Below are 8,941 nucleotides of genomic sequence, written 5' to 3'. Positions count from 1 at the left end.
TATCCCTTATGAGATTAAAAGTTGAAAATCATAATTTAAAAATATGAAATAATATTTTCTGATGTGTTTTGAAAGTCCTCAGACAAAATAAAAGTTCAGCTAAATTTACCAGCTTTCGCAAAGTGAAACTGCATTTTTATGGTGAAACTGCATTTTTCCAATGGAAACAGCCCTATCAAAGTTCTTGGACTCACTCTCCTCTTTTGCTTGTAGGCCCAGAAGGCTTTGGCTCCATCAGCCTGGTGTGGAATATTGAAATATATTTCACTTTGTCAGAATAAACCACAGCAGTAGGCCTCGGTCTGCCAGACTTCTGAAGCAGCTACACCTAGAAAAGGCCTAGAGCTTTCTGAGCAGAAAGGAAAGAGTAGGAAAGAGGAAGGTTGAATCTTAAGACTTGATTTTTTTTTTTTTCTCTCAGCTAGTTCAATCAGAGTTTGTCTATGCTAATTTTAACCAGAAAAAATTTAGCCTGTGGCATGGGAGGCTGTGAATTGTATATAACTTCTCTGCACCAAATTCCAGGCACATATTCTTCCAGAGTGCCTCACAAAAAAGTAACAATACAAGGCCCTAAAAGCATGCATTCAGAGCATTAGTATGGAAAAGCATGTCTGCTAAAAATCTGTGGCTTGGCTTACTGCAAACCAAATTTCCCACATAGACAAGCCCTCCGTGTGAGAGTAAGAGGACAATTGGGGCATAAATCTTTTAAATGAGTAAAATGATAGCTGTCTTGGCAATAGCGGATCTGATAAAGCATATTCCACCTGTTGTGGAAAGACAGCATATGGCCACAGTAATCTGCAATTCAATCAGAAGTGCAAGGATTTAAGTTCTAGCCTGGAAAGATTTCTTGTCACTGCCTCTCCTCAGCCCTGTCTACAGATGAGTCTGTTCATGTGAACGGACAAAGAATGGGGACGTTGTTTGGTGGTTGTGCTCTGGATACGAGGAGTGCTGGGCTTGGCTGAACTTTACAGACATTCCCTTCCAGATTTTCAGTACAGAGAGGAAACCTGTAAGTGGTTTTCGATCTAGCCCACCTGCTAGATCTCAGGCACCTCCAAACCTTTATGCAAAAGCTTTAATCTCTAGAACCCACATAATTTATAACACTTTTGCTTATTAGTATGGCATGCATGGGTACAGGAGTTAACTACATGGAGAATCTGTAAATAGCTCCTCTAACCCTCCTCTTTCTAGGAGGAACAGAGCCTTTAATTCAAAAGCGTTCTGTACGAATTAACTCTTATTTTACTCCATGTAGTTATAAACCTTTTCCACCTTGGATTTATGTATTTTTCCTTTTTATTAGACAAGTATACTGAACAATCCACAAGTTAGAATGAGATGGGAACATTTGTATAGCAGATCAGGAAATTTCTGTTTTCATAACCAGATTGAAAGGGTCTACCTAAGCTTCCATTCAACCAGACATAGGCTATGAATAAGTTCTGTGGAGCAAGACAATGTTACTGCTGAGAATCTGAAAAAGTAATTTTAATGGAGTAAGGAAAATCGCTCTGAGATCAATAAAGGAAAGAGAGGCTAAAGGTTTCATTATTCATTATCTTCTATTTAAAGAGCTATTTAGGAGTATTCCACATAGCTCCTAAAATTTGGGGGAGCTATTGATAAATTTATGCTTGATGTTTATGACCCTTAAGATAGTTTTATATTAATTATATTATATTAAAGTCACTGTTTGTGTGAGCCCAGTGAGGTGGAGGGTGCATCATTATAAATCCCTGAGCCCAGGGATCCGTGCAGTTGAGCAAGGGAGGCAACTAATTCTCTCTCCCATTGCTTGGGTGCAGGGTCTCAATGCCAGTCTAGATGCCCCCATTTCTTTACCCATTGTAATACTATAGAGAACAGGGACCGTTAGTACTTGTGAGTGAATTACTCCAAAAAGAAATGGGTCTTATGGGAGCGAACAAATCCATACTCCTCCCCTAATTTAAATAAAATAAACTAACAACATGAGTTAGGACCACTTTTGGCTGCAGTTTAAAGCCAGCTTGAGCCATTCTCCATGAAATCAGCTTCTGCTTTTTTAAACAATATTAGGCCAAGGACAATCTTCTGTCATTACTACTTAATCTTAACCACCCAAAGGTCACTCAGTGGTACCACTAGGTTTTCGGCATGTCATTAAAAATGGAGAAAAAATGTTCTTATATGGTGATAGTGTAATGAAACACAACCATCCACTGGCCAGTGGGACTCTTGAGGCAGAGATATGTGGGGGTTTTATAGTGTTTGTGAAGGATACTTTATGTTCTGTAACATATGGTATTGTTGTTACTCTTTGATTTGTAGTTTTGGGCAGACACATTCTCATAACCTTTGTACGCCTTCGGCTTTGGAGGTCCTAAAGCTGCTATTGTTCAGTCAGTTTCCAAGCTCAAGAAGAATGTTTTCTTCATAAAGAACATGTTAAATATTACCAGAATTTCAGCATCAGTTTTATATTTCAGGCATATGATTTGGCATGTTCTGTGGATGACGAAACATAGCTTTTAAGTTATGATTTAATTTAGATTTTTAAATTAAAAAAGCAGCTGTTTCTCTACATATGAAATGTGAGTCCACTGTAACTTTACTTATATAAGCGCCATTTTCAAGGTATAATATATTAGATAACCCAAGAGCAGAATAAGGTCTGGATTCAGTATAAGTACCTGTCTAGCTGCTTCCTACCATTGAGTGAGTGCAAGGCTCGGGTGAGCTTGACAAATCATTGTCAGTGGCTTGGATAAAGTTTATTTCTCTCTCTTTTCAGTTTTCATTCTTTTGCCAGACATACCTGCTTTCTTAGCTGAGCTGAGTCTGAAGATTGGTAATTTGATTTATGGGAATTACGGTGGTGTAGCAAGTTTCAGTAAAGGGTAAACGGGAAGATTACAGAGGGGAAGGCACATCCCTTGGATTACATGCCGGACAACACTTGTGATGGGTGAAAAGCTCCCGTGCAGAGAGAGAATGAAAGATAATGTATTATTGAAGTTGTGTTTCAAGAAGGTAAGGAATCAGCGTGTGGTGCTGTGAAGAAGGTAAAATTCCCCTCATGTTTAGATGTGTTGCTGATGTCATGGTAAACCATGCACAATATAGGCTGAACGATGCCATACAGAGAGCTGAAGGATTAATTCCTCTAGCAGTGCCTGGATTTTTTCAAAGGCATAAGGCCCTGATGCCTTTAAACAGTATTTTGCACTTTTTTTTTTCCCTCCGCCCAGGATTCTACCCCCCCACCCCCCACATCTTTTCTTTTGTGCTTTCATGAACTTCTAAAAAGCAATGACTGATTTATATGGATAATATGAGAGAAGAATACAACCAGGTTATGCAGACGTGTTAATAGCTGTGTGTTGTCAACAGTACGCTGTGTTTGTAGGCATGAAAAGTCACTGCTCTAGGAGTGCAGTAATGGGAAATAACTTCGGACAGAGTTTTGCCACACTAAACAAAACTGCTCTAACTCTGATAATAAACAGCCACTAAACATTGTCGTTGTCATTCAACATCCTTCTTTGCTTCCTTCATTCCAGGTATTGCACATCATCTATATGCAGTCTCACAATGGAACAATTTTTAAAGTTACTATGGGTGGCTGAAATATGTGGAACCACTTAAATGAGGACAAATTTCAGTTTAAAACTTAACGCTGTGTGCTCTGTGTGTGGTATGTTTTCTTCCTTTTCTCTTCTCTTTTACATCAAATTCTTTCCATGTGCACCAGTCCTTGGTTAGAGCTTCGTGCACTTTTCCAGCCCCAGATAGTTCCTGGCCACTACTGCCGCGTTGGTTCGGCACTGTGATAGCCCCACATCTGCACCTGCCTAGCACCGCACCACAGGGAGACCCAGCCTGCAGCAATACCTAGCAGAGAGCCTCACTGCCTCCCCGCCTCCTGTTAAGGCACCAAATCAGGACATCAAAGGATGCGGAAAGTTCAGTATGCTCCATAATGACATCCTGCAGTCTTTTTAAAAATCTTTCTTCTATGTGATTGGCTAAAATAATTATTTGAGTTCAACACCTGTACTATAAAATAAGCGATTTCATTTTTTTAACATGTTTTACCCTTAAAATGTAGTTAAAATGTTTCTTTAAGAGGTAGCTAATTTCATAAGATATAGCAGTAATTTGATATAAGCTGTTGAAATGTTTCATTCAGAAAATATTTAAATAAAGTGTTCAGGCATTATTTTCCAATTCCATTTTGCTGTTTTCAAATTATTTGAAGAATTTGACCTGAATTTTTGAATGTCTCTATGTGTCCCAGCATGACATTTCCTGACGAAGATATTATTTGTCTGAAAATTTTTACCCCGTTGCACTGTAAATACCTTGTGTGACTGTAAAACTCTGGCAGAAAATGGATGTTGAAAGAAGAGACCGATTAATTCTTCACATAAGGAATCTCCACCAAGAAATTCTGCTAAGAAAAGCGCAATTGTTAATGCAAAGTCTTTCACTGGGATAGTGTTCAGGATAGAATGTTCAGGATAGAATGAAAGTGATAAATCAGTGACTTAAATCAAAACTAGAAGTCCATAAATTCCTTTTTCAGCAGTAGGTTAAACTGTCAGGTTTAACAAAAGCTTACAACGCTCGCCTGCTCTCTGGTTCTGATTCTGCAAGTGCTATTGCTACCAGGTGTCACGCTCGCTGCTGAGACCTGCCACAAGGCGGAAACAGCCTGTTCGGGGCTAGCTGGGACCTTGCTTAGCTGGGGCAATGCGTCAAACATGTTATTCATATGTACGTTTCCAGTGCTGCCATGCAAGTCCTTTGATAATAAATACTAAGCCTGACAGATTTTCCATGATCACATGTGATAGACTCACTAAAAGGAGTGACTCATTCTGCGACTACCATTCCCATGTTTTTTTCTGAATGATCAGACTAAAAAGTCCCATAATTATAAAATTCTTGGTATTTCATTTGGTTTTGGTTTAAAACCAGCTTGTTGAAATGTTCAGTGGTAAAATATGTTTTTGCTTGTCAAGTGAATTGTTTGAATTGTTTTATTTCTTCAAACAATCTTTCAGTCCCGCTTTTATCACACCAGCTCCTGCTGTGCTGGTTGCCAGTCTCTCAGCGTACCTTGTACAAATCCTTCTTTTGGGGTTTTATAGTTCAGTCTTCAAATTAAATCTGGGGCATTACTGTTTCTTGAGATAGAAGCAGCTCTGCGGAAAGCATGATGACAAACCAGCTGCTCCTTGAAAAAGACAAGAAAGTTGATAGGGATGGTGGGGGACTTGTGAACTTCATCGAGGTGTGTTTGTGTGAAGTATAGAAGGACCCAAAACTGACTGTTGGTGAGAAATCAGAGCAGGTCAGAGAGGACTTACACAGTTTGTAACTCCTCTGAGTGTTTTTGTGCATCCACAACACCTCCCTGGCAGCTCCTTCACATGGTGGGGCTGGCACCTTGCGTTTTAAGTGAGTCGCCCTCTAAGCTCTGCCTGTTATTTTTACTGCCTGTGGCACCTGCTGAGTACAGCGCATGTCCTGAAACCTTCCATCGAGGGTAAGCAAGAAAGATAACCTTAATACTATCAGCAGCAGAACTGAAAGCTGGGTTAAGTCTTATGGTCTTCTCAGACCCTCGAAAAGGAATGTTAAGTTAATTTTAAGTGCTGCAAATGCCTTTTGCAGGGCATCTGCTGTGCAGAAATTTCCTCTGCACAAAATCTGGTTTAGACAGGTTAATAAATCTCTGCCTCTCTTCAGCTGCATAGGGTTGGCATTTTATAGCTAGAGAAGGTGAAGAAGAGAAAGTTACATCTAGTACAAAAAGATAATTCTAGGGCAGCACCAAAGAAGTACACAGTCTTCTGCACTCCTAGTGCTCTCTGCTAAGTAGCTGAGCATGTTGTTTTAATGAAAAACAAAGGCTCGGAGTGTGGAAAGACTAAGAACTGAGAAGGCTGAGTGGACAGAGAGGAAACAGATTTGTTTGCAGAGGAGGCAGGGGAGATGTAAGGAAATCTGTATGCGTGTACATGATTTGTGGTTGTCACTGAAGCTACAGAGTGGCCTAAATCAGATTCTACAAGCTGTAATTTGTTTTATATCACTGACAAATGAATTTAAATAATATTTTTTCAATACATTTTCAAACTGTTTAAATTGTAAGTTGTTGTGTATACTCAGCTTGAAATTTTCAGCAAATTAATAAAACTGTACAATCAAGTTTATATACTTCTAAGTTGTGATTAATTTGACTTACAAAAGACAAAGTCTAAAAAGAATGGGAACATTCATAACTCAGTGATTTAGTGTAATACATTAAATTACTGGCAAAATAATAAAGTTATGTGTTTAAAAATGTAAGAAATAAGTTCCAGTGATGCCATAAATTCCAGGAAAATATTTTAGGAACTACAACATAGAAATTTATTATGGCTTGGCTGGAATAATGATTTCTCCTTGGCCAAAAAAACACTTCACAGCTTTAAATCTGTGAATGAGTATCAAAGCCATTTTTATCAGAGGGGCATCTTTTAGATCTACATGTTATTCCCTACATTTAAAATACTAAAATGACAGCTAAAACCAGGTCAATCATTATTTTATCATTAAAATGTAATAAATTAAATTCAAAATATGAAGTTTTATAATTTGTATGGCACTTGCAAGGATCTTTTTTTTTTTCCACCCATGAGACAACGTCGAGAGCGCCGTGTGAGCAGCGCATTGTTTGGATCTCCATGCAGAGCTGCAGGGACTGGTACAGCTTTGACAGTCACCATCTTGCCTGATAGTTCAGAGGCTCACAATTCAAGCAGCACGCTTCTCTGAGTAACATAGCCATGCACACAGACCTAGTGTTTTCTCTGGTTTCTGTACGCTGGCACAGGGTGCTTCAGTTACATCCTCTGCTCACGTGGTTCCTTCGGCTGAAAAGAACCTCATCCAAAATGTCTGAGGCCTATGGCTGGGCCTTTACTCAGCTTATGATCACTTTTGGCTGAGGAATCGGGAATCTTTATTGCCTTCTAAATTCATACACTTGACTTCTGTCATTATAAAAGCCTCCTGTCCTCTGCGTTTGGGTGCGTTGTTGGCCTACGAAGCGCTGAGCCTGGGTTACCTCACCAAGGAGCGATTCTTCCCTGTGCCACCGCTGTGCAGCCCAGGGGAGCTGGGGAGAGAAATCTCTGAGTCTTCTGGGTCCGTTTCCTACCTGGCCCCCCACCTTGGGCTTTTTATTTGCTGGCAGGTGTGACCTTGGTGCCTGGGTTCTATTAATATGGCCGAGTTTTGACTCTGGTGAACCTTTAATTCATCTGAGCCGTGGCCAGAGATACTAATGTTCAAAGGCAGAGTGCTGCAGCACTGAGATCCTCACGCTAATCATTTCTGGAGTGATCCAAGAGAAAGGGGGTGGAGGTTTAAGTGACTGCCAGATTAATAAAAACTTGATGTTCCTGCCCTAAGGATTTTACTGTCCAAAGTTCAGCTGTACATTATGACCCAGATTCAAGGACTTTTGAAATCAATTAAAATGCTTCCATTCATGTCACTCTTGCTGAAAAACTTCTGAGCTGTGTAGAGCCATCACTGAAAGTGTGCCAGGGAGAGGCAGAGATGATGTTCGCTCCTTCATCCTCCAGGCTGATGACACCTCAATGCACCCGGGTTAGTTAATCTTAAGGGCAGCTCCAGATGCCCTGTGGCTCACCCCCTTCTTGGCTGAAGTCTGGTGTTCTGCATGAATTTGTGAGGCCATTCAGTGCAGATATTTCATGTCTGCATGGATCTGTGAGACCCTGCTTCTCTCTGCCTTCTTTGTGGTGCCATAGAGGGATATAGGCTGCATGCAGCATAGACATATCCGTTCTGCCATTAAACTGCCTGACCTGTGTTGGGGTTTCTGTCCCACTGGATCAGCACAGAGCTCTGGGCAAATAAAGAATCTGCTCAAGGAGAGAAATAAGTGTCTGAGTCGTGACCTTCCAGATACGTCCAGTTCTGCTCAAAATTTTTACCAAAGATCTGGCTTCAGGAGTTGCATGCATCCTTAACAAGATTGCTGATGGTACTAAATTGGGAGGTGCTGTTGGCTGCTTTGAGGGATGAGAGGATTCAGATAGATTGGGCAATCATCAATGACATAAGTTGAACAAAAGTGGATGCTGGGCTCTGCACCTGGAACGGAGTAATGCCAGACACAGGTACAGATTAGGAGATGAATGGCTGGAGAGCAGCTTTGCAGAAAGGGATCTGGGGGTGCTGGTCAACAGCAGGCTCGACATGAGCCAGCAGTGTGCCCTGGCAGCCTGGTGCCTGCCAATGGGATGCACAGAAACAGCAGGGTCAGACTGGGCATGAGGAAAATTTTCTTTACCATGAGGGTGGGCAGACACTAGCACAGGCTTCCTTGCAAGGTGGTTGATGCCCTATACCGGTTCAAGAGGTGTTTGGATAATGCCCTTACTAATATGCATTACATTATTTTAGCCCTGAGGTGGTCAGGCAGTTGGACTGGTGGATCTTTGTACGTCCTTTCCGATTAATGTATGACATAATTTTCCAATCAGACGTATGAGGAGCTGCTGAGGTGACTCGACCTTTTCAGCCTGGAAAAGAGGAGGCTGAGGGGAGACCTCATCGTGGTCTACAGCTTCCTCATGAGGGGGAGTGGAGGGGCAGGTGCCGATCTATTCTCCTTAGTCACCAGTGATAGGACCCAGGGGGAATGGTGTCAAGCTGAGGCAGGGGAGGTTTAGGCTAGACATCAGGAAGAGGTTCTTCACTGAGAGGGTGGTCACACACTGGAACAGGCTCCCCAGGGAAGCAGTCACTGCACCAACCCTGTTAGAGTTTAAGAAGCGTTTCGACTGTGCACTTAGTCACATGGTCTAAAATTTTGGGTAGACCTGTGTGGTGCCAGGAGTTGGACTCGATGATCCTTGTG

At 41.3% G+C, this 8,941-nt stretch overlaps 1 long non-coding RNA gene across 1 annotated transcript; it reads left to right on the top strand.

The window, feature by feature from the left end:
* Positions 1-258: 258 nt before the first annotated feature.
* Positions 259-4,160, top strand: LOC136791144 (uncharacterized). The gene is made up of 3 exons (XR_010832513.1): positions 259-3,027; positions 3,558-3,691; positions 3,780-4,160. It is a non-coding gene; the product is annotated as an uncharacterized lncRNA (long non-coding RNA).
* Positions 4,161-8,941: the final 4,781 nt, after the last annotated feature.

Source organism: Anser cygnoides, chromosome 6 (genome assembly GCF_040182565.1).
Source record: "Anser cygnoides isolate HZ-2024a breed goose chromosome 6, Taihu_goose_T2T_genome, whole genome shotgun sequence".
Lineage (NCBI taxonomy): Eukaryota > Metazoa > Chordata > Aves > Anseriformes > Anatidae > Anser > Anser cygnoides.
The sequence above is the reverse complement of the archived record's forward strand: the minus strand, read 5'-3'. Positions and strand labels throughout refer to the sequence as shown.